Source organism: Panthera uncia, chromosome D1, assembly GCF_023721935.1.
Source record: "Panthera uncia isolate 11264 chromosome D1, Puncia_PCG_1.0, whole genome shotgun sequence".
In the NCBI taxonomy this organism is placed as follows: Eukaryota; Metazoa; Chordata; class Mammalia; order Carnivora; family Felidae; genus Panthera; species Panthera uncia.
This window is the reverse complement of record NC_064808.1, coordinates 65,549,773-65,576,733: the sequence shown is the minus strand read 5'-3', so window position 1 is coordinate 65,576,733 and position 26,961 is coordinate 65,549,773. Positions and strand designations below refer to the sequence as shown.

The window sequence follows — 26,961 nt, the reverse complement described above, 5'->3', positions numbered from 1 at the left end:
GCTTTTTACCCACTGTGATAAAATGCCTTTGCTGAGCATTTATGATCTTACTGAGAAGAAGGCACTGATCTCTAGTTCCTATTCTCCTTCCTTCTGATATACAGCCCTTCTTATCTTCCTTTCTTCAAGAATTTATTCATAAAGCAATACTTTCTAATATGCAGTCTGTCTTCTTAACCATTATTCTACACTGTCTGTTACTACTCATTACTTTTTGTTTCATACATGTTGTTTACTTTAATTGCAGCAACAGGTCTGAAAGTTATCATCTTTGTGTTAAAATCAGAGGAAGCAAAGAGATAAAGTGGTAAGGTTACTTGGCCTAAGTTCCCCTGGTAAACATGCAGCACATCCAGAACTCAGACTAGAATTGGATCACTCATATATTCTTATTGGGAATGTAAAATGACACAACCATTCTGGGAAGGGGTTTAACACTTTCCTATAAAATAAACATGCAATTACAATATGGTCACACAAAATCCTATACATGAATATTCACAACAGCTTTATTTGTAAAGGCCAACATCTGGAAGCAATGCAGATATCCTTCAGTAGGTGAATGGCTAAATAATTTGTATCACATTCATACTATGGAACTCAGCAGTGAAAAGGAGTGAACTATAATATACTAAATAACTTGGAGGAGTATTCAGGGAATTATGCTGAGTGGAAAAAAGCCAATCTCAAAAAGTTACATAGTGTATTATTTCATTTATATATTTTAAATGACAAACTTTTAGAAATGGAGGGTAAGTTAGTAGTTTCTAGGAATTAGGGATGGAGGTGGGGATAGGGTGAGGTGAGTGGGGTTATCCAAAGGCAAGGGGTTATCCAAACACAGTTATTGAATTGTTCAGTATTTTGACTCTGGTGGTGGATACAGGAATCTATACTTGTGATAAATTATACAGAATTATATATGCATGCACATGCACACACACTTATAAATAAATCTGGGGAAATATGAATAATAATATATTAATATTATTATATATTATATATTCATAATATTATATATTCATAATATTATATATTCATATAATAAATATGAATAAAATCAGTGGGTGTTATCAATATCCATATCCTGGTTATGACATTGTATTCTATGTAATATTGTATTATAATTTTTTATTTATCATTGGGGGAAAATGGTTGTAGTATATAATGCATTTCTCTATATTATTTCTTAAAACTGCATGTCAGTCAATAATATTGTCAATTAACATTTTTATTAAAAAATATATCCGAGAGGAGTGCCTGGGTTGCTGCTCATTTGATTAAGTGTCCAAGTCTTGATTTCAGCTCAGGTCATGATCTCACAGTTCGATCCCTGCATGGGGCTATGTGCTGATAGTACTGACCCTTCTTGGGATTCTCTCTCTTCCTTTCTTTCCCCCTCCCCTGCTTACACTCTCTTTGGCTCTCTCTCTCAAAATAAATAAATAAACTTAAAAAAAATATGTTAGGGAATGAATAATCCTGTAGAAAAGACAGACAAGAAGTACAGTAACAGTTAAATAAAAAATACGTTACAGATAAGTATTAGCTCTATTGGTGCTTATATACCTAAAATGTTCATAATAGTAATCTACAAATGAAGGATTACAAATAGCTTTTTTTCTTTTACTTTTAATTATATATATTTTGTTTTTCTAAGTTAATTTGTATTAGTACTATTATAAAAAAAAATTAAACACATCCATACTGCTTATAAAAAACAAACTGGGTTTGATTTGCTCTAAAATATGTGTTCTTAGGTATTATGTGAGGAAATGAATAACTAGATAGCTGAATTGAGTTTATAATATATAGGTTAATATTTTTGAGTCATGTATATTTGTTTCCCATACTAGATCAGTGAGGACAGGGGCAGTGCCTTATCTGTCTTTTATCCTTAATATTTAGCAAAGACTGGGCACACAGTAGATGTTCAATGAATATTTGGTTTTACAGAATGATGTTGCCACATTAGCTCAAATAAATTAATGCTTCCATTGCATGACCTTCTTGGCAACCAATGCACAAAACATCTTATGTGATCCTTCTTAGAAAGTGTAAAGAATATCATTACCTTGTCTTTGTAACAAGTACAAAAAGCAGTAATACACAATTACTAGCCCTGCACTTGGGACCAATTCTGAAAATGTTGGCACTTAATGTAAACAGTTTTTTTTTTAATGTTTTTATTTATTTTTGAGATAGAGAGAGACAGAGCATGAGCAGGGGAGGGACAGAGAGAGGGGGAGACACAGAATGGAAGCAGGCTCCAGGCTCTGAGCTGTCAGCACAGGGCTGGACGTAGGGCTCAAACTCACAAGGCGTGAGATCATGACCTGAGGCTAAGTCGGATGATTAACCGACTGAGCCACCCAGGTGCCCCAAAACAGTTTTTTTTAAGAAGAGAAGGAGATGAGCAGAAGTTCTCCATATAATAAAAAAAACATCTATACTTCAAGATCCAGTTCAAATGTTACCTTCCTCACTTACCAAGTGAAACTTTCTTGATTATCCTGGGTAGAATTAAACCTTCTTCTAATTATAATCTCATAGCACATCACATATAACTTCTAGTGTAGTATTTATCCCAATGCATAATACTGTTTATAAAATTTTTACCCTTATTAGAATATGAATACTTAAGAAGGCATGAATGATTTTTTGTTCTTTGTACTTCTAGTACTTATCACAGTACCTTAGAGTAATGCTCAAAAATATTTATCAATGAATGAGTGAATGATTATATATACATATATTATGTAGATCAAAGTGTGCCACTTTCTGAGCCAGATAACCCTTGTTAATTTTGTGCAGACTCAAAGTAATTAGGAGAAAAATCAATAAGGAAAGAAATGTTCGATAAGGGGGAAAAAACCCTGTAAGATAACAAGGTAAGAGAAGCAATCATGTAGTTAATGTGTTTTGAATACTTAAACCAATAGAGATAGGTCATTCTATATGTTTGACAATGAGAAATTTAAAAAAAAATCACTAAAGCTGATTATTTTAAACAACAATTTTTTTATACCGTTTATCTTTACTAACTGAATAGCTTTCCTATTATAAAGATACAGAATGTTTTTCTGCTTGAGTGTTGTACTTTTCAGTTCAGTCTGCTTAAAAGCTGGCTGCAGTTACATTTGTGAAAATTTCCCAGAAAACAGCATATAATAAAACAAATATTGTACTTTAACAATTTTCTTCCATTTTCAACCAAACCTAGTGACATGAGGTTAAATCAGAACTACCAAGAATATATATACAGAATTGTCAAAATTTGCTTTTTAAAATTTAGGTCATATTGCCTCATGAACATCTCTTCATGCTGTTAAAAATTTTTAAATTGTATTTTTTAATAGATTAAGAATATTATGTTTAATAGATATATAATGACTTTCATAACTAGACTGCTACTATAGAATAATTAGATTTTTTCTAATTTTATCATATTAAAAATTACACTGTAATCAATACTCTCAATAATACACATTTCTTCCCTCTCTTTTGAATTATTTCTTTGGTATAAATTCAGAAAGGATTAGTAGGTCAAAGGGTATAGGTATTTTCATAGTTCTTGTAATGTATTGCTAAATTTTATTCTAAAATGTTTTTTCTACTTTAAAGTATTACCAGTAATATATGAGTGTACTAACTTTACCATAACCTCACTAAAATCAGGTATTCATGATTAAAGATTGACTATTTACTATGTATATTTCCATTGTGATAAATTTTCTATTTATATCCTGTTCATTTAACTGCTAGCCCCTCTACATTGTTTTAATATGCAGTTGGTTGTAGACTGGATGTTTGTGTCCCACCCAACTTCATATGTTGAAATCGTCATGCCAATGAGATGGTGTTAGGAGGTGAGGCCCTTGGGAAGAGATTAGGTCATGAGGACAGAGCCTTTATTAATGAAATTAGTGCTGTTATTAAGAAGGTTTGAGAAAGCTCCCTTGCCCCTTCTGCCATGTGAAGATACAGTGAGAAGTTGGCAGTCTGCAACCTGGCAGTCTGTTCTCACCAGAACCTGGCCATGCTGGCATTCTAATCTTGGACTTCTAGCCTCCAGAACTGTGAGAAATAAATTTCTGCAGTTTGTAAGCCATCCAGACTATGGTATTTTGTTATAGTAGCAGACTAAGGCAGCAGTATTTAAATAAACCCTTTTGAAATTATAGATGTTAATCTTTTGTAGTTTATAGAGTAAATATTTTCCAGTTCTGTGGCTTTCCTTTTTATTTTAGTATTTTTTAAATACTGAAGTTTCAAATTTTATGTATTTAAGTGTTTTCCTCGTTAGATCCTCTGCTTCAAACCTTAGAAAATCAACATCTATCAAAGGATCTGGGGGGTCTTGGTTGGTGAAGCATCCGACTCTTGATTTTGGCTCAGGCCATGATCTCATGGTTCATGAGATCAAGCCCTGCATCAGTCTCCACACTGACAGCTCGCTCTCTCTCAAAATAAATAAACATTAAAAAAAATCTGGAAGTAGTCTATGTTGTTTTCTGTAATTTATAATTTGCTATTCACTTACAGTTTTTTTTTTCTAGTTTATGGGGTAAGGCATGGGTTTATGTTTTTTCATTCTCCAAAAGAATTAAGGCCAGTGGATAAAAGCATCCACAGGAAGAAACTAGGGAAAATTAGGACAAAAATAGCAGCATGATATAGTGGAATTAGTTTGCATGGCTTTAGTTGGTTTTATTTGCATGTTTAACCCTTACTACGTGATCTTGGATAAGTTTCTTATCCTCTCTCTATCCTCTATTTCCTCATTTGCAAAATAGGAATAATAATAATAGTACTTACCTAAGGATTGTTGTGAGCTTGTAAAACACTTAATGCAGTGCCTGGTATGTGGTAAGCATTCAGCAAATGCCTACTGCTTTTATTATTGCTTTCATTACTACTCTTATTATCACTGTTATCAATAATATAGAATCTCTATTATTGTCTAAGTCACTATACTAGTTCCATAAGTAAAACTTAGATCCTGTACTTTCAAATCTTCTAGGTTACTCGAAGAGATAAATAAATGTGAACACATGTTTATTTTATTTTTTTTATTTAAAAACATTTATTATTATTTTTTATTTGTATTTTTATTATTAGTATTTTTTAAATATATGAAATTTATTGTCAAATTGGTTTCCATACAATACCCAGTGCTCATCCCAACAGGTGCCCTCCTCAATGCCCATCACCCACCCTTCCCTCCCTCCCACCCCCCATCAGCCCTCAGTTTGTTCTCAGTTTTTAAGAGTCTCTTATGCTTTGGCTCTCTCCCACTCTATTAAAAATTTTTTTAAATGTTTTATTTATTTTTGAGAGAGAGAGAGAGAGGCAGAATATGAGCGGGGGAGGGGCAGAGAGAGAGAGAGGGAGACACAGAATCCAAAGAAGGCTCCAGGCTCAGCTGTCAGCACAGAGCTCAACGCAGGGCTTGAACCTACCACCTGTGAGATCATGACCTAAGCTGAAGTCAGACGCTTTTAACTGACTGAGCCACCTAGGTGCCCCAATGTGAACACATGTTTATAATGGAAGTTAGTGATCAATATCATAGGAGAAATATAAAATTTTATAGGAAATTAAAAGAAGGAAGGATTGTATTCAGTTGGTGAAGCAGGGCTTCTTATGAGTGTAATTTAGAATTAAGGTAATGGAACTAAGGGAATACTAAGCAGAGTTAGCACGAACAAAAGTAAAGAGAGGAAAAAAATAGGTATAATACTCAGTTTGGAATATAGTGAGAAAGAAAGAGGAATTAGGAAAATATGCTTAGAAGCCTAGATTGGGATCAGAATGTGTGAGGACTTGAATGGCAGATTAAGGTGGCAAGACTATTTATTCTGTCGAGAGGGTGGTAACAGTGACAGTTTTGGACTGGAGTATCACATGCAGCATATGTTTTTATCTAGTTAATAAAGAACTGTTTCAGGGAAGACACTGTATTATATTTTATTTTCAATAATTATTTTAAACTTTTTTAAATTTTAAAATAATTTAAAACCTACAGAAAATTTGCAAAAATAGTATATGGGCTCCTTGTGTATCTTTACCCATATTCTCCAGATCTTAACATTTTATCATGTTTACGTTATCATGCTATATATACATATTATTTTTTCTGGTTACAGTTGCAGACAACAATGCTTCTTTACTCCTAAATTCTTATATGTGTATTTCCTAAAATCAAGGGCATTTAAAAATATGTTTGCATAATAAGTAATAAAATTAGGAAATTAACACTAATATCTAACTCACAGGTTTTATTCAAAATTTGCCAATCATCCCACTAATGTCTTAATATTAAGAGAAAAGAAAATCTTGAATAGAACGTAACCCAGGATCACATATTGCATTTAGTTGTCAAATCTTTCTATTCTTCTTTAATGTATAATGGTTCTTTGTTTTTCATGACCTTGACATTTTTTTGAAGAGTACAGGCCATTTATTTTGTAGCATTGTTTCAATTATGATTTAGCTGATCTTTCCTCATGATTAAATTTAGGTTACGCATTTTGGGCAGAAATGCAACAAAAATGATGTATCCTTCGCAGTGCATCATATCAGGAAGCACATGATATCTATTTGTGCCATTATTGATGATGTTAACATTGATCACTTGGTTAAAATGGTGTCAGGTTTTGCAGAGTTACTATTTTTCCCTTTGTTAGTAGACAGTATTTTGTGAGGACAATATATAAGTATCCCATTTCTGATCAACTTTCACCTTTCACCAGTTTAGTATCCATTAGTAATTCTTGCCTGAAACAGTTATTACTACAGTGATCGAAATGGTGATTTTCTCATTCCATAATTTGTTAGTTGGCTTTCTCCTGTATGAAAAAACTTTAACTTTCCTTCCAGTTACTTATGCTATTATTTATGGATTCTTTTTTCATTCTGTGGTATGTAATCCGTTACTGACATTCTTTATTTTCATGTTCAGTTTATCCTAGATTTGCTACTTTGAGTCCCTTTAAATGGCCTATTATGTCCTTAGACAAATCCTTCTTATTTGAGAACTTCTTACTTTCTGCTATAATAGCAAGATGTTTCAGTTGTAGGCAAGACTGTTTTAAATATTTTTGTGTTCTTCAGGGTTTTGCACCTAATAGATGATGAATAAATACTTTATAAGTGAATGAATGAATATATGATTGACATGAACTGTTGGTATACATAAGGACTTACTGGTTTTCTTTCTTTGTGTTTTTAAACATAAATCTAATTATTATTTTCATAAAGACTGGGCCAAAAGAAAGTCTCTTATAGACTTTTTCAGGAGAAGAAAGTAATTTTTAGGAAGAAGTATAAAATTAAAAAATTACTTCATTCATTGATTATTGAATTTAAAGTAAATATTGGTACCTACTGTATCCCAAATATTTTTGGCATGGAGATACAACAGTGAACAAAATAAGATAGATATGGCCTCTGGCCTTATAGAGCTTGTCTACTGATGAATAAATGAATTGCTGCAAGATACTTATAAGCAGTTTCAATCTTTAGTTTCTTCTCTTTTATTTTGTTGATATTCTGTCAAAAAAGGCATGGGATATCAACGAAAAATAACAAAATATATTTTGAAAGCTTACACTCTAAATCATGCTAGGGCCTCATTTTGAATAGAATTCTAAAAATGTATAAGAAATGCCTCTCATTGTCATACAATTTACGGTTAGTAGGAAAAGAGAAATCTAGTAGTATAGCACAGTAGAAAGAATATAGGCCTTAGAGTTAAAAAAGTAGGGTTTGAAGCTCAGGTCTGTTCTTTCTTACCTCATCACCCTTCATCAAATTATTCAACGTCTTTAAGTTAATAAAACTTAGTGCTTCACTCTCTGTGCCTAATGCCTAATGCCTAACTTGTAGTGTTTATTTCAGTTAAATACCTCATCCTTATGTGACAGAAATCCCGATGTAAAGCCCTAGTTTAAATAACAGAAAATGTACAGACTTACCTACCTGGACATCTGGTAGGGCAGGTTTCAGAGTTGTTTTATTAAGTGAATCAAGGATGTCATCAGGAATTGAGGCTCCTCCTATCTTACCTCCTTGTCATCCGCAGTGTTGTATTATCGTTAGCTGTTCCTTCTCATAGGCTGGTGGGCTACCTGCCAACCACAGTGTGTGTTACATGCTTCCTTGTTCTATCCAGTAGGAGAGAATGGATGCATCCTGCCCGCTATTGGACAGATAAAAATTTCTGAGTCTCATTGGGCCAACTTAGGTTATACACTTACCTCCAAAATACCACCAGGGGAATGAAATTTTCTCAGTCCTGAGATTTTCTCAGTCCTGAGAAAGGGGATAGGATTACCATAACTGGTTTAGACTAATCAGAGCTCAAATTGGACCTGAGTTCAATTACCTAAAGCCCATTGGTGTCATACCATGGCTGAAGATGAAATGGATTTGGGAGGAGCTTTTTATGTAAATCTTAAATATTCACATTTAAAAGAGTTTGGAGAATTGGAAAGGGCATTGCAGGCAGCAGTGTAGAAGTGGAGGGATTTTTCTTATGTGTAGTATGAATAAGGAAACTAGCTGTTATTGCTTATTCTCCTTATTTTAGGCTAGAATCAGAGCTGTCTTTTGTATTGGAATTCTCATATTCCTACCTAGAAACTCCTTCCATGAGACTGAAATCACTTTTCCTCAACACTTCTCACTTCCACCAATCAAAAAGCAAATTTATCTTCTATCCTTATATAGATCTTTCTAAGGACAGGATAATTATCAGTTTCCCATGCTCAAAATTTGTATGTGTGCACATGACTAATGATACTGACCACTACAGCTAGGTACAATTTGCTACACCTGTATGATATAGATTGTGAAACGATAGAAATCAGTGGTAGTAAAGTGGTATACTGTTGTACCTTAAAAAAAGCCCTGCAAACCAAATATTTCAACAAATTTGTCATTTGCAAATTTAACATGATAAGTTTGAAGTCAAATGCAATTTGAGAATTTAGAATTACTGTTTTAGGTGTTTTCTTTATGTAACATGAGAAGTAATTTTGAAATTATCACGCCATAGTTTTATAATTGCAGCCTGACTGGAAGCAAAAAGTAGGTTTTGTGACATTTCTCAAATTTTCTAAGAGATAAGCAATTCTTTTTTGAAAATTACTGCAATTGATGTCATTTATCTATCTTCATCTATGTTTTACTTCTAGGGGAAAAGGAAGTACAGAAGTCTCAAACAGGGGGAGTTTCTGTCCTGTCTTGAATCAACTCAGGGAAGAGATGGGTGATGGGGTTTCTTTATTGAATATTTTATCTGGATTCTTGAATTCTGATTTGAAAAACAGAACATTTCTTCAAAATAATTCAGTGTATACAATATAAATGTAATTCCAGACTTACTAAATTAAATTACAATGTATAATTAATTATAAGGCATATAACACTGTACTTCTATAAGTTAATCATATCTTCTATTCATCTAAAGTTGATCCAGGATTGTTTTTCTTCCATTCCTCATCTTGCCTGCAATGTTCCCACTTATACTGTGTTTTGCAGTGTCTCTGTTCTTTGTTACAAGAGCCTCTTGACTACTCCCGAAAGTGTCTTGGAGTCTATCTAAATGCCACTTTTCCTCTCTTCATTTCCTGGCTTTTTCTTTCCTTTCTCATTTTTGCTTTCTGTTTTTATTTCTCTCTCTTTTTTTCTTTACATTTAATTTTCTGCAGAATCACACTCCATACCCTACATCATACTGCTCATGTCACTTCTTTTTCTTCTTTTCCATTGTTCATTCTCTGTTTACTAATTCTTTTTGACTTCTACTATTTTGTTTTCTGCTTTGAAGAGTATTTTATCAAATCTCTTTCTTTTACTTCTCATTCATTTTCCTTCCTTCCATTCTCTTTCCAGTGGGATGAATTATCTCTGCCTGTCCAGCAGTTCCACTAACTGTAAGGAGAGTTTGTGTCTGGAAGCAAACCTGGTTTGTTTTCTCAGTTTAAAGCATCTCTCAGATGAAGCAAACAGTGACAGTGATGAACATCAACCTGCTCCAAATAATTGGGGCTTGCTGTTTTAGCTTTTATAATCACTTCCATTAAAGTATGAGCAAATCTGTTAGGCAGGGTAAGGAATCCCTCCCCTGTGTTTTCATTAACACCCTGCATTGCTTTCTAACACAGCACTTACTACACCATAGTGTAACTCAAATAAACATAGATTATTTAATTGTGAGCTTCTGTGAAGCCTGAGACTATATTTTCTTAACAATCTACATTTTCAACATTTAATAAGTGCATTTTTATGACAAATATTTCATTTTTTAAACAAAGCCATCGAAGTACAGTTGTACATGTTTGCACTATACAATCCTAGGGGACACTATTCACATCACACAATTTAAAATTTGTATATTCATTCCAATTTTCTGGCAGATGGCAGTAAAGTGTCTAGTTATAGGAAATCATTATATTATGACAGTTTCTCAACAGATGAAAGTAATTTTTTTTTGAGGAAGGGGCACCTTTTTCCAGTTTATTCAGAAGTGCCTTATGGGCTGCTGGTGGCCCTGATTTGTATTTGATTTATATTTATTAACACTCCATTTCCTGACAATTCCATCTGGCTTATTTTGCTGAAGGCAGGTCTTTCACTTTAAAGAAGGTGAAATGCAGTGTATCTTTAATATAAAGAATGAGGTGCTGATTCTCCTAATGGGAGAAAAATGCCTTTTCTACCTCATTCCTTTTCATATATGGCTTCCTCTTCTTCATTTTCACTGACTTGTCAATTTCTTATTCCTTTTGAATGTGTCAAATAATATAGTAGTAATCATTGTTTCAACATGTATATATCAATGTTGCTAAGAATAATAAGTGCTAACACCATACCATACCCCAACACACATCAATCCACATAAATATCCCTACCAATAAATCCCTTCAAATTGTACCTTTTGGTTCCAAGGTGATGTTCCATCACAGTCCTCTTTTTCCAATTTAAATGGATTTAATTAAGCAGGTCTATATGACCGGTAATAACCATGAACGACACCTACCGATTACTTCCTATGTAGTAGGCACTGTTCTAAAAATTTTTAGGTACTTTTGTTGTTCCTGTTTTATAAATGAGAAAACCTTGGCACAAAGAAATTAAGATTTTGCTAAAGTTCAGGTGTAACTGTGGTAGAACCAGAGTTTAAACCCAGCAACCTGTTCTTTTCTTCAAAAATACATACTGCATCCCCTGGCATTATTCTTGATAACCTTAATCAGAATTGTAGAAAGCCCTTTCAGGATTCTTTAGCGTATAAACAAAACTACACTAAAATTGTTAAAACCCTTTCCTTCCAAGATGCCTCTAATTCCTTATTTCTATGCAGTTTATTTTTTCTATCCATTTATTTTCTCTTTCTTCAATGCATTAGACTGATAATAATAACAAACATTTTTATGATACTTCCTTCTTATCATACTTTTCAGATTTTGATTATTTAGTACTCACAACTACCTTGATTTAGATGTTTTCATATTCCCCGTTTTAGGGGAAGGTCACAGACACTAAACTGGTTGTGTAGTGTGGCCAAATAGTGTAGGTGCAGATTACATGTGCTTAAACTTTGTGTTATGTATGAATCAGATTCCCTGTAAGCCAGGACTCTGAAGGCCTGGAATCTTCTCTTTTACTGGCTGTGTGATCTTAGGCTAATTGCTTTATATCCTAGTTTTCTCATTTGTGAGATGAAGAGTTTACCTTAGATAATATCTATAGTCCAAGATGGTAAGTCTATATATGGGAAACAGTGCTGGAAACGGGACATCTACAGTTCAAGGCTTCTTGATCAATAACTAGTGATAAACCTTGAGCAATGCATTCAATTTCTCAGAGACTCAGTTTTCTTTATAAAATGGAAATAATCCTAAGGCACCTGGGTGGCTCAATCAGTTAAGCTTCCGACTGTGACTCAGGTCACGGTCTCATAGTTCGTGGGTTCGAGCCCCACATTGGGCTCTGTGCTGACAGTGTGGAGCGTGCTTGGGATTCTCTCTCTCTCTCCTTCTCTTTCTGCCCACCCCCCACCCATGTTTTTTCTCTCTCTCTCAAAAATAAATAAATAAACTTAAAAAAAAAAAAAAGGAAACAATTCCTACTCTTCTCTTCACAGAGTTGTTACAAGAACTGTAAGAAAACAGGTAATGGGCTGTTAAAGATTTCTATATTAGACATTATATTGTATATCATGTATCTTATTATATAAGTGTTAACATATTTGTTGCAGAAGCTTAAAGATGAGCAGTTCACAAAAAAAGAATATAACAAGCATAGGTAATTTTACTAGTAAGAAATAATGACTGGGGCACATGGATGGCTCAGTTGGTTAAGCGTCTGGCTTCAGCTCAGGTCATGGTCTTGAGGTTCGTGAGTTCGAGCCCTGCATTGGGCTCTGCACTGAAAGTGCAGAGCCTGCTTGGAACTCTCTCTCTCTCTCTGCTCTTAGCACCCCCCCCCCCCAAAAATGAATAAACATTGAAAAAAAGAAATAATCACTATTAACATTTTGTGGTATATTCTGTCAATCTTTTTCCTCTTATGGATGTGTAGCAATGTTATCAGTGCCCCACCCATATCCCTCAGATAAGACTATTTTACTGAGCTCCAGAAGATTTCTAACTGCCAGTGTGTGCCTCTCTGTGCTTGAGGGCTCTTTCAAGAACAAGAGAAGGCCATTCTACTCATGAAATACAGACAAGGGCAAGCTGGAAGTGCCTGGAAATGAACAATTCCTAGGAGCAGACTTTAAACCATGACTGAGCTGACGTGGAGTATAAATATGATTCCATCCCCCTTGCTCCTTGGGTGGACAATTTTGTGTTCTAGTCTATTTCCCAGTGTTTCCCTATATGATTAAGTTTCAGTTGTACACTGCAGTTGTGGGTTTGGTAGCAAACATTTTATAGGCTTTTTTTCCCTGGACTGTGTCACTTCCCTGCTCTCCTGATGTTGTTGATGTTGTTTATGTACTCCCCTAATAAGTAAATCACACTCGAATTCTTGTCTCTGGGTCTGCTTGTGAGGGAAACCCAAAATTAGACATGATAGAATAGAGTCTGATGTATAGTAGATGTTCAGTACAGTTTTAAGATTCTTATTTTATATAGGAAGATATCTAGCCTTGGGAATGTTTGAGCCAGGATTTGAATTCCTGGGTTTGACTTCAGAGACTGAGCTTTAACCATTATTCTTTAAGAATAGACAGCAATTCCTTGTGTCCAGGGATATACTCATACAGAACAGCCTCCAAACCGGTCCTCTTCTGCTCTTGCTTCTACCACCTTTGAACACGTAGATAAGGTTATATTACTTCTCTGCTAAAGTTTTTATAAAAGTTTTCCATTTTAGTTATAGTAAAAGCCAGAATTCATATAATGTCCTTACAAGATCATACATGATTTAGCCAGTCTACCTCCACTACCTCTTGGCCTTATTTCCTATGATTTTCCCCTCTCACTTTGCTCCAAGCATACTAGTCTCTTGGCTTTTCCTATAGGATGCTAGACCCCCCCTTGCCTCAGAGCCTTTGCTTTGGCTTTTCTATGTTCTCATCCTGGTATCTACGTGGGTTGACCCCTTATCTTCTTTAGGTTTCTGCCTGATTGTCAACTGTCCAGTAAGACCTTCCCTCTCAATTCTATTTAAAACTGTTGTCCGTATGCTAGTGTCCTATGGTTCTCATTTTCCCTTCCTTGCTTTATTTTTCTTCATAGCACTTAACATCATGTGATGTACTGTATATTTCATTAAAAAATTCTTATTGGACCAGAATATAAAGCTCTACAAGAACATTATTATTCATCTTAATGTGTTTCTAGTGCCTAGAACCGGGCTTCAATAAATATTTGTTGAATAATGAATGAATAGAATTCATGCTGATTCGTGTTATTATTGAATGCCAGAGGAGTAGAGACTCCATACCATAGTTTTTCTGAATCTCAGCATTTTTTTTTTTTTTTTTTTTTGCTGGCCCTCACCAGTCATAGTGTCTTTATGGTGTAGCCATTAAAGTTGTAATTGGGTTTTCTGTCTCAGCGACATGATGACACATCACAGCAGCTGCTTGGACTTAAGAGAATTCAGTTTTGATAGGTTGTCTAATGTTGTTGAGCGTGCTTTCAGTATTCTAATTTGTTTTGGGTTTTAAGAATTCCTTTGAGAATTTATTCCACTTCCCTAGAATGCTGACTCTTAGATTCTCTCATGCAGCTTGACTCTTCTCAGTGGTGTTTATCTCAACTTATACAGACACCTTCATTTTTTCCCTTCTTTTTTTTTCTCCTGCTGTCTCCATCAGAGAGGATTTATTACCCTTCAGTCTGGTTTTTATATCCTGTCACAGATATTTGGATATAATTGTCTAATGGTCTCATGAATAAGTTCCATTTAGAACCTGAGGTTTGACACTCATCAGTCTACCCTATTTATATGCATTGTGCAACTCTATGATTGAAGAATAAATTGTGTGGAAGCTTAGTACTGCCTATGACCCATGAAGTACAATTTACTGTGATGATTAGATGATAACTGTTGATTTTAAATGAATATATTCAATTTAGGTTTTTTTCATGAAAATGAAACACATTTGTATCATTTAGATCAATACTGTAGTAGCACCTCTTGATAATCTAACTTTAAATCACATCTTCAGATCTATCTCCTTCATAAGGCTTTTTCTGATTCACTGCACTTAATTTTCAATCCCTTGGTACAGTTCTGAACTCAGTCTTTGAACTCCTCCGTGTAGTTACTCTAATTTACTGATTCAGTTTTGTGGGATGGTGAAGGGCATAGGTTGTGGATTCAGATAAACTGTGTTTGAATCCACTGCTGTCGGTAATTAGCTATGTAACCTTGAATAAGATATTTAACTTCTTAACTTCTTTGTCTCAGTTTCCTTATCTGTAAAATGAAAAGAATAACACTTTTTACCTCAGTGAGTTGTTATGGAGATTAGTAACATAATGTGTATGAAATACTTAGTGTCTAGCATGGTAAGAATTCAATGCATATTGTTTTTAAACACACACACATAATATAATGTGTGCACTGGTTAGAAGTAATCTGTATGCTCTCTTCTATTCTCCATGTAAACTTTAATTTCCTGCATGTTATTTAGTCATTTTTAGGTCTCTAACTGTTATTAGGTATAATTGTTATAAAAAAAAATAATTCACAGAGGAGAAAATCTTATGCATAGGGACTTCTTGGTCATGCTGTACATTTTTGCGTATTAGTGGCTTATTCCTTAGAGACTGTGTCTCTTGCTTATATGAGTTAGATTCATTAAGCCACAGAATGTTAGGGCATTCTATTCAAATCATTCACCTTACAAAGGAAAAAGTTAAAATTGGGCATGCCAAGTGGCAGAGCTGGGACTGAACACAAGTTGCATGATGCCTGGGGATGTCAAACCATGCTACCCTACTTGCTGGTATGCAGAATTCTCAGTGTCTGATCAAATGAAATGTTATTCAGCAATTAAAAAAAATAACCCATTATATTTATTCTATTCCCTCTTCCAGCACTCTTTTCCATCTAGGGGAGAATACATAATTTCTATGGAATTTCAAAGGATTTTCTAGAATCCTCTGACTGTTGGAGGATTTCTTTAGTCTCAATATGGTTAATTTGGGTGTAGAAACTATATAGTGACAATTGTTTTTCTTTTCACAGCCTCTTAGACATGGATCAATTGCTGTATGATACTCTTAGAATGTATAAAGTGATCACTGAAAATATTTTGAGGGTTAAGAGCTAACATGTTTTATTGGAAAGAGAAACTTGATACAGACTGTAAATCCCAACATTCAAATTTTAGTAATGTCCACATGAGATTGCATTTGCCAGTACTAATGCTATTTCTTGCAGATCCCTTTTCATTTCATTGTTAGAACTTTTCTTGGTTCTTCTTTAAATAGGTGCTATCTTGTGCTGTCCTCATAGCTTGTGAATTTTTGTATTATGGTACCTGTACAACAGTTTTGCAAGAATCTGTTTGCTCATGAACCCCACTAGACAGCAGTCCTTGTGCAGAAACTGTCATATTCGTTTTTATATTGCTACTTCCTGGCACAATGGCTGGTCCATTGTAGGTGATGAATACTAGTAGAATAATTGGAATAGGGTCAGTTTGGAATAAATAAATTCTTATTTCTTTTTGATCTCCTTCAATGGCTACACTTTTAAAAATCCATTCAGTAGTAGTGTTTCCAGGTCCTATATCTCTGGTCATCTGAATTCACCTCTGTGCCCTCTCCCTGAGTCATCTTATTGTTTCCTATTTTAAATGCATATTTGCCAATGAGTCCCATGTATTTATCTCTAATACTGATCTTTCTTTCTAGCTCAAGCTTGTATTTCTATCTTTAATGTATGTTCACCTAGATCCTACCTTTGTCTTTTTTTTTTTATAATTTTTTTTTTTAACGTTTATTTATTTTTGAGACAGAGAGAGACAGAGCATGAACGGGGGAGGGTCAGAGAGAGAGAGGGAGACACAGAATCTGAAACAGGCTCCAGGCTCTGAGCTGTCAGCACAGAGCCCGACGCGGGGCTCGAACCCACCGACTGCGAGATCGTGACCTGAGCCGAAGTCGGACGCTTAACCAACCAAGCCACCCAGGTGCCCCTGTCTTTAATCTAGAGTAGGTTACGGTCTCCAGAGCTTCTCCTTTCATAAAATGATTCAAGCTCCACTTCAGTTTCTTTCTCTTCTATAAATATGTTAGCATCCGTTAGTATCTCAGTGTGCCAGTTACAGGCTTGGAACCTTATGTGGTTCTTTTCTCCCCTCCATATCCTTTAACTCATCAGATCCTGTCACTTCTTCCTTAGGAACATCTCTTGCATTTACCCCTGGCAATCTTCACTGCCAGTGTCTTATTTCAGACCTTTATCTTCTTTTACTTAATATATTACAATGGCTTACCACATTTGTGTTTTGCCACCGGCTCCTTCCCTCTAGTCTGTCTTCCACATGTCTACCACGAGCATCTCTCCCTCCAAATAAACAGGAGCATGCCATCATCTTGCTTTCCTCTGTAAGTTTTCACTCTCTGCTTTCACAATCTGATCCTAACCTACTTCTTTGGTTGCATTTCCCAGATACCAATAACACAAACTCTAGACTCTAATTATACTCAAACTTCAGTTTTTCTCCAAAGCCAGGTCCTTTTATGTTCTGTGCCTCTATCCATGCCCTCCCATTTGCCTGTTATGCCCTTCTCAGCTTCATGTACCAAGCTTCAATGTTACCTCTTCTATGGAGGCTTTCCTAAATATCCTAGTGCTTTGTTCTTTATTAATACTTTTTCCATGTATGTTTATGTATCTGTCTCACAATAGATTGTGAGAATAGGGAAGTTGTGTTATTCTAGTCTTGAATGCTTAGACCTTATTAAGTGATTCACTGCTTAATAAATGTCTATTCAATTAATACAATAATGACTGAATGCTCAGTTATATTTTCTCAGCTTTTTGAGAATTTAACAATTAGTTTAACCATCTTTAGTGCTAAACCAGACAAGGTCATGCATTTCAGTGTGTTTTGGCAGGGTCAAGGCCTGACATCTGCTCTGGGTGGCACAGACATCAGTGTTGTCTTTTGCTGTCACTCACCTGCTGTGGATTGCTGTAGGTCCCAAAACTTGCCTCTTTTGATCTGAAATTGGCCATTGCCGCACTTACTGGTTTGTAAAAATTTTCATATGAACTAATGTTTTTAATCTACTGTTCTCATTTGTTTTTAAACTATTTTCAAGTATACAAATCCTACAGTTTTCTAAACTTTTAAGCAACAGATAAAAGGAAATAGAAGGCAAGGCAAACAACTTATATAGATATATTGAATTTTTTCTAGACTTTCCATTTTTAAAATTATTAGATTTTATATGCATTATTCTAGATTTATTGCACTCAGAGTAATATGGCCCCCTTTAAATATTACTGACTTGACAGAAAGTAATAGGATGCCCTTTTGCACATGGTGGTCAGAAATTAGCCAATATTCATGATTCACTATTGAGGTTATAAACAAAGTACTTGGCTTTCTGACAGCTACATTAGTCGCATTGTTCACCATCCACAGCTGCCAGACATAGAATGGTTACTTGGCAGCTGCCAAGGCTTGGATTCATACAGTGGCCCTTCCTTAAACTTTAGTTTGAAAAATGTTACACATTGAGTGCAATTAAATTGAGAGCTCACTAGTAGTACTTGTATTTATTTTATTTTAAAAAAAGTGTTTATTTGTTTATTTTGAGAGAGAGAGTATCAGCGGTATGGGTGGGGGAGGGGGAGAGAGAGAATCCAAGCAGGCTCTGTGCTGTCAGCGCAGCCCCAACATGGGGTTTAATGTCATGGGTTCATGACCTCAGCTGAAATCAACAGTCGGACACATGACTGATTGAGCCACCCAGGCACCTCTAGTAGCACTTGTATTTAAATAGGAAAACTAAACCCAATATTTTCTAATTTTTCAGAAAAAATTGACAACTCCTCCTAATCCAAACTATCACCCAATTTTCAAGCTAGTTAATTCTGAGGAAAATGGACTAAATGCCATCTTATATTTTCTTTACTAGAACAACTGTTAGAAACTAAGGCTGTTAATAAAATGTTATGAGAGAGATTTTGAAGTAAATTTTGCAAAGTTAATGTATACTGGAGTGCTTTCCACAAAGATAAAATATATTTCATGAAGGCAGAATACTCTTCATCCTGACTTTTAGGTTTTTGGTTAGTTTTTGGTTGCCTTTCTGTTTTCTTCCTTGCTTTCCCAGTCTCCTTCTCTCCTTTCCTCCTGTCCTCATTCCTCCCTTTCTTGCCTCCTTCTTTTGCATGGATATCTAGTAAATATTTTCTTTGTACTCGGCATGATGTTGGACACTGTAACAGTTATAAGGCCAAATAAAAAGATATGCTCCCTGCTTTCAAATGATCTAATAATTTAATGAAGAAAAAAAGATGTGTATACAAATCATGCAGAGGAGTGAACAAAGTGGGCCAAAGCATCAGGGAGAGTTTTAAGTGTGGACTGAGTCTAAAACTCCCCTAACATCTACATTTCAAACTAGAACAATGGTATGGAGGGGCTGATTCAACTTTATTTATTTGTTTGTTTGTTTGTTTGTTTGTTTATTTATTTATTTATTTTTGCTGTTTTTAGTTGAAGCTAAGCTCATTTTATTTCAATAAAGGATATTACTTTCTAAAAATCTAAAAGTCTGTAACAATGGGATGAGTAACATAATGAAGAAGATGGAAGTATGAAAAATGGAATTTGAAATTTGTAGGTCAAGGATGCTGTAGAAACTATTTCTACTATGACTTCTTATTTTAATTAAATGACCCTTAAATATTATGTTTTTTTCTTATTTTATGAGTTATAGCTCAGAAAAGCTAAAAGATAGGTGAATGTAATATATGTCAATGTTATGTCATATACATAAACTACAGAGCAATTGATATAATTCTCTACATTATTCTCCAAAGTATCATGAAATTGTATATTTTTTCAGACATTGACAGATCTGTCTATCTATCTATCTATTTATCTATCTATCTGGAAATATTGAGTTCTGGAAGATAATGTGACTACTTTTAGACCCTACAGCATAATCTATGTTAATAATCATCATAACAATCTATTTATCATGTATGTACTATATTTCAGGAACTGTGCTTCATATATATACATATTCTTATTTAACCTTCACAATTTCCCTATGAATTCATTCTATTTTGTAGTTGAAGAAAGAGCAATGAAAGGAAAAAAATATCAGAAACAACACATCAGAAGTCAATATAATGAGATAGGAATGTTGTCTTTGGAACTAGGATGACTGCATTGAAATCCTAGTTTTGTCACCTACTAGTTGTGGGGTTTGATCAAGCTACTTTATCTCTCTAAATTTCAGCTATCCTCATCTTTAAAGTGGAATCAATAATAATACCTACATATAGAGTTACTATAAAAGTTAAGAAGGTTAACATATTAAAGTGGTTAGAATAACCAGTGACATGTAACCATTGTTATTAAAAGTCTGAAAACACACAACCAGAAAGTGATAGGACAGATTTTCTAGATTCCAAAGCCTGTGCTTCATTCACAATTCCATATTGCTTCCAACACATATCCAAGTCTTATGGATCACAGAACTTAAAAAATGAATTGGTTAGTAATCAACTAAGTTTCTGTTTGTTTCCTAAAGAAAACATATATACAAAGGATTCTTAAAGACTATTTTTCCTTGGGGATGAACTCTGGTATCTCAGAGCCTAGTAGTACTAAACAGTGATATACCTGTCACTTTTCAGGGACTGTAGGGTGGAATAAAGAGGAACTTGGAAGTGAGTTAGTTGTGTCTCCTTTCCAACAGGGATTTGAAAATTTGCTGGTTCTTAGGATCGTACTGAGGAGGAGTTCAGCTCGCTCTCCCCAGTTGTTCAGAGCACCTGTTGTTTCTGTGGCTCTCTTTCTTTCTGGTTTCCCTTAAAACTCCCTTCTGGCCTTAGAGGTGGTAGTAGTGGGGATTGATTTGTAAAATCACCAGTTTCACAGCCTTAGCAGTTTTCTAAGTGGGCTTTTAGGAATGAAGACATGAAGAGTGTACTAATGTGAGCAGTTCAAAATACTATTATTTGTTTTCATTTTGGTTGAATCTTACATGAGAGATCTAGATCAATTTTGGATTTCCAGTGTTCACTATTAGATTGGAAGTTACCTACCTACAGGTTTGCTCTAAAAAATCATTGGTGTTTTTTCATTCTGTTTCTCTTTTCTATTTATTCATTTTTATACAGAACTTTATAAAACTTGGGAGGAACTTCCAGATTTTTTCAGAGTGGGTACACCATTTTCATTCATAACAGCAATGTATTCCATTTTCTCCAGATCCTAATCAATACTTGCTTTTGTCTGTCTTTTATTGTTGCCACAGTTTTCTGGTGTGAAGTGTATTTCATTGTGTGTATTTTTTTTTCTGCAAAAAGTTCTGTTGTTTCCATTTGTTTCACAGCTTGGGAGAAGGCTCCAGGGTGGTTAAAAAGCTTCCTAGTGGCTGCAGGGAGAGGCTCAGGCACAAGTCTTGGCACCAGGGGGATGCCAGAGGGGCCCCTCAAAGGCTGTTGGACTTCAGAGGCTCCTAGTCACGATTGAGGGTGAGCCTTTCGAGGAGATACTTACCCAGCCCAGTCTGGGGGCCATCCAGGCTGTGGAGGGTAGAAGGTGGTCACCCATCTTCTTGATGTTCTTGAGTTTCACTTTATCATCTAAGAAGTGGTTCTCCAGAGATGAGAGCAGGGTTCTGCATGGGCAGAACCCAGAGCATACACATCCAAAAGGACCTGGTTCAGGTTCTTCTTCAGAACAAGGGCAGCTTCCATGGCATTCCATGTGTAGAGTTTTACCCCACTAATCTTGGGATGGCTTCTGCACATCCTGTAAGAGCGTGTGGCCACTGCACTGGTTTTGCATCTTTAAGAGATGCTCAGCACTCTCAGACTTCTCAGCCAACTTGCAGAAGAAGTAGCCTATGTTCTCCAGAGCCACATCATGATGGTTGAAATAGAAACCCAGATAGAGGGAGGTATAGGAGACCCACAGATGCACATTGATCAGGCAGTTGACAGTGGTCTCCACCTTGGTAGAATAATTCTGATGAGTGTGGAAGCTCATGGTTCATCAATAAAATAAGGTGTTGGATGGTCCTTGAGGCAGAGGGTGGCTGAGATGGATCTGAAGGTTGCAAATGGAATAAAGGTTGGAAGGTGGTCAGAGGCTTGTAAAAGGGGTGTCCCTGGGTCTGTTTCATCCAAACACCTTGAAGCAAAAGACAGATCTGTGGGATCACCAGGTGTGCTGCCTCACTGTGGTTTTGATTTATATTTCCCTGATGACTAATGATGTTGAGCATATTTTCATGTGCTTATTGGCCATTTGTATGCCTTCTTTGGAGAAATGTCTGTTCAAATCTCTGTCCATTTTAAAATTGGGTTGTTTGTCTTTCTGCCATTGATTTGTGATAGTTGTTTATATATTGTAGATAATATACTCTTATCAGATATATTGTTTGTAAATATTCCATCTGTGGGTTGCCTTTTGGCTTTACTGATAGTTTGAAGCACAAAGTATGATTGAGGTTCCCGCCCCACTTTGGTTGCTTATGCTTTGATGTCATATCTAAGAATCCATTGCTTAATCCAAGGTTATGGAGGTTTTACACCTTTTTTCTCCTATGAGTTTTGTAGTTTTGGTTCTTACATGCAGGACTTTGATCCATTTTGAGTTAATTTTTATATGTAGTGTGAGGTAGGGATCCAAATCCATTAATTTGCATGTGAATAACCAGTTGTCATAAAACCATTTGCTGAAAAGACTGTTCTTTCCTTTATTGAATTGTCTGGGACCATTGTTGAAAATCGATTAACTATAAATGTAACAGTTTATTTCCTGACTCTCAATTTCACTCCATCTATCTATATCCTATCATTATGCCAGTACCACACTGAGTTGATTATTGTAGTAGGCTTTGAAATCAGAAAGTACAAATTAGTCAATGATATTTCTTGTTTCAAAGATTGTTTTGGTTATTCTGGGTCATTTGCATTTCCATATGAATTTTAGGATCAGCTTGTCAATTTCTTTTAAAAAAATAGCTCGGATTTTTATAAAGGTCATGTTGAATCTGTAAATCATATGATCAGCTTGCCACTTAACAATTTATTGTCTTCTAGTTAATGAATATTGGCTTTATTTCCATTTATTTACATCTTTAATTTCTTTCAATAATATTTGTTGTTTTTAGTGTATAAGCCTTATGCTACTTTTGTTAAATTTATTCCCAAAAATTAAAAAAAATTCTATGCAAATGGAATTGTCTTTAAAATTTTATTTTAAAGGGAGAATCTGAGAGTGCAATAACATTATTGGATACCGCTGGAAGAACCACTACATTTATTGTATACTTTTTTTACAAAAGAGTATATCTTATCATTTTTTTTTGTATCTCTAGAATCTAGCATAGTGCCTGGCACATGGTAGGCTCACTAAATTTGTGTTAAGTAATATTAGTTGTTGATAATGTTTAGATGAGGATTTTTTTTATGTGCATAAAATTTCAAGGGCAGTATTTTGTGAAAAATTAAATGTAGTACTTTTATGTTTTGATGATACAGGTGAAATACTGCTTCACCTTCTTTTATGCAATTATTCTGCAAATATAGTTTGTAAATAATAAGTCTGATAAGCAGAAAACTTGACACTTGTGACATGTAAAAAAGAAAGAGCTAATGATTTTTTTAATAATTATTTTCTGTGAGTAAAATCTCTGACTATGAATTTTTAGCATTTTAGGGACTTAGGTGAAAATAACGTTTTCATGTCTACATGATATTGCAGAGAAAAAACAGCAGCTAGGGGCTATCTTTGGAATGTCTATAATATCATTGCCAACCATTGGCTCTAGGCTGTTGAGTTGTTTATTTCCTGGAAGTAGCATACTTTGTATCAGTTGCCTTTATAACATTAGTGTTTCATCTTCAGTGGCACCCAAATGGCTTTGACATTTGTGTTATATCCCAGAGTGCACATCTTCCAGCTCAAAGAAGAGAATTGTGTTGGGTAGTCTTAATATATTCAATGGAGCCATGGATGTGAAGCTAGTTATGTGGTTAAGCTCACAAATTAAGCCAATCTTTTTTGAGGAACATGTAGGGAGATAGTGCTAGAGGATGATATTTAATAGTTTTCTTCTTGGAAATTTCATTATTACATGCAACATATTTTTGAAAAGATCTTCTTTAAATTTAAAGACAGGATTAAAAGTCAGCTGTTGGGAAGGAGTGTCTGTGGTCATATGTTTGGCGAGGTGGTGTGGGCAAGAGACAGAGCTGAGGATTCTACCAGCTAGTAGCAGACATCTGTGTAATTTAGAAGTATAAATTCACCCCGCTCTTCTAAACAGTTTCATGGAGTCCAAGGAAGTTCTTGTTCACTGTAAGTTAATTTACTTTCCTCTTGACCTACATATGGTGAATGAGGCATGACTGGTGACTTAAATATTTCTTTAATGATTTGCTCACAAGTACTGAATTCTAGAGCTCTCATATATTATTTTTCACTTTGCTTTGCTTGTTCTGTTTACTACTAAAGTCATCTCTACATTTATTATAATAAAATCAGGGATCCAAGTGCTGACAAGGGTTGCCAAATTATCTAATAACTTGGAGATTTACTTAGAAATTATGTGTGTTTCTCCTGTCAGAATGCCTATATTGTAATTTAGCTAGTAAGTGCATGGAAAGATGTATTCAAGCCCTTATGTGTGTAACTTTTTAAGTGCTGAAAATATAATTTGGTTTGCCATTTTGATGTAGTTTAAGTGCTATATTGCAAAATATCTTAATAGAATATATTAAATATTGATCTGCCTACTTAGGAACTTGGAAGAAATGTCTATTTCTTTTTCTAAGTGGTGTTTTCTGTATGATTTGGAGTGAAATAGCTGCAAACACTAGTTTTCTTTGTACTAAAATGAGTTAGTATTAGTTCATTTTCTTCTTCTAGCATATATGTAGTTACTTTTAAAAGCTAAGGATAGTGATAAACTTAATGGATTATTAATCATTAATTAATGATTAGTCATTAAATAAAGTGTTATATACGAAGCATTTTATATGTTTTGTCTGTTTAGTAACTTTAGGAGATAAGTATGATAATTTTCATTTACATATGAAGAAGTTGGAGAGCAGATCAGTTAAAGTCTCTCAGCTTGTAAGTGCTAGAAGTAGGATTTCTGTCTCTCTGTATTTATATCTATTTGTATGCTTGTCAGCCTGACCCCAAAACTGATGCTGTGAATCATTACTAGACTACATTCCATGAATAACCACATGACACACAGTATTATTGCCAGTTTATGTCAACCAGAGGAATGGAAACATTTTCAAGATGTGGAAATTGTTTCTTCAATTTCTGTATGAATTGTTTAGAATTGTCACAGAGCACTTCTCAGAGGAAGAAAAGAAAAGACAACATTTTCCAGCAAGTTTCTATATATCATGTTGATTCTGCTGTCTTTTATAGTGGCTCAACTGTGGCATCATGTATTAATCTGCATTCCAGAAAAATGTGCCCCATGGAGAGAATGTGTGGGAACAGCTGGTTATGGCAGCTGTAGGTAATGAACACAGTGAGACAAGTCTGAAAGTTCAGTCTCTTCTTCTTTCTGCATGTATCCCCTTCATGTATCAAAAGGAGGAATTACAATATATATATGCACACATTGTACTTAGCAAAGAAATGGAAGCACCGTGATACTGTTATTCAAGTTCTATCTCAGAATCAGAATGATGATGCAAGGAAGCACCTCCTTTTGGGCCTGAGTTCAGTCGTTAAAGAAAATGAACAAACTTGAATGAATTTTCTCTCAGAGAGTAAGGAACAGTGTTTTTTAAATTGTTATATCCCCCAAAGTACTTACAACAGAGCTATAAATATATGAGTCTCAATAAGTATTTGTGGATTGCTGGATTCATTGCCCTATTTCACATGGATGGTAGTAGCTGTGGTTATAATCTGAGTCTTTTGACATTTAAGTTCAGTGTTGTTCTTACCCTACTGTGCTTCTTGCCTTTCCATCTCAGAATAAGAATTGCTTCCTCCTTTTGCAAGGAAGAAATTAAAACTCTGAGAGTTTTACATAACTCACCCAAATTCACACAGGTAGGGCAGGGCTGAATAAGGTCTTAAAGTCTAGTCTACTTGACGCTAAAGTTTGTGTTCTTAGAGGCCATATAAACTGCTGCTTCCTAGAACATGAACTCACATCATATCTTATGGGTGTATCTTAAAGCCCTTGTCAAAAAAGAAAATAGGCAATCTCATTTTTAACAGGTGTTAGAGCTGAGTGGTTAAGAACAAGGATTCTATAGCCAGACAGAGTTTAAATCCCAGTTCTACTACTTATATGACTTCAGCTAAGTTTCTCTGTGGCTCAGATTCATCAGCCACAAATGGTGTTAATAATAATACCTATCTCATGGGAGTTACTTGAGAATTAATTGAGTATGAGGTGCTTAGAGTAGTGTCTGACATTTAGTAAGCCTCGTATGTGTTCTTATTATCTCCTGGGTATACATTTGCATCAGGAAAAATTGATCTTATAGCCGGTGAAGCTTAATCCCATTGTACTTTCTAGTTCTATCCTCTAAGGACACAGAGACTAGTAGGGCTTCACCTCATTGAATACTACAGTCTCTAATTATCATGATGAAGTTGTTTTGTACTTTTTTCCAACAGGTTTCTTATTCTCTAAGCAAAGATCTGTTATCCCCAGTATTCATATTTAAAATACTATAACAAATTTTTTGTACTTAGACCAGGAAATAACATTAATACTTAGAGGATAAGAATATTTATTTTCATATGGTGTACAAAGGACTGCCACATTTATTATTATAGTAGGAATGAATAAGTCTTTTTTTTAAAAGTGCTTATTTATTTGAGAGAGACAGAGACCGCAAGCCGGAGAGGGACACAGAGAATACCAGCGCAGAGCCCAATGTGAGACTCAATCCATGAATGATGAGTTCATGACCTGAGCCAAAACCAAGAGTCAGACGTACAACCAGCTGACCCACCCACGCTCCCCTGAATAGTTTTTTTTTTTGTTTAATGTTGTCTTGAAAGAATGCACATTCTCTTGCCTAAAATTAAGACATTTCTTGGAGGATGATGTAGTAGATAAGCACTGGACTTGGGAATCAGAAAAGCTGGGTTCATGTCCCACTTGATATTTGTCATTTGTTTGACCTTGGATGAGAAAGTCCTCTTAGCCTCTCAACCCCAATTTCCTGTACTGTGAAAAGACATAATAGTGACTATAATGATTATCTTGTAATGTTTGGTGTTAATCA

The 26,961-nt window shown here is 34.9% G+C and overlaps 1 pseudogene; it reads right to left on the bottom strand.

Annotated features, from left to right (window-relative positions):
* Positions 1-21,188: 21,188 nt before the first annotated feature.
* On the bottom strand, positions 21,189-21,721 carry LOC125929447 (ferritin light chain-like; annotated as a pseudogene).
* Positions 21,722-26,961: the final 5,240 nt, after the last annotated feature.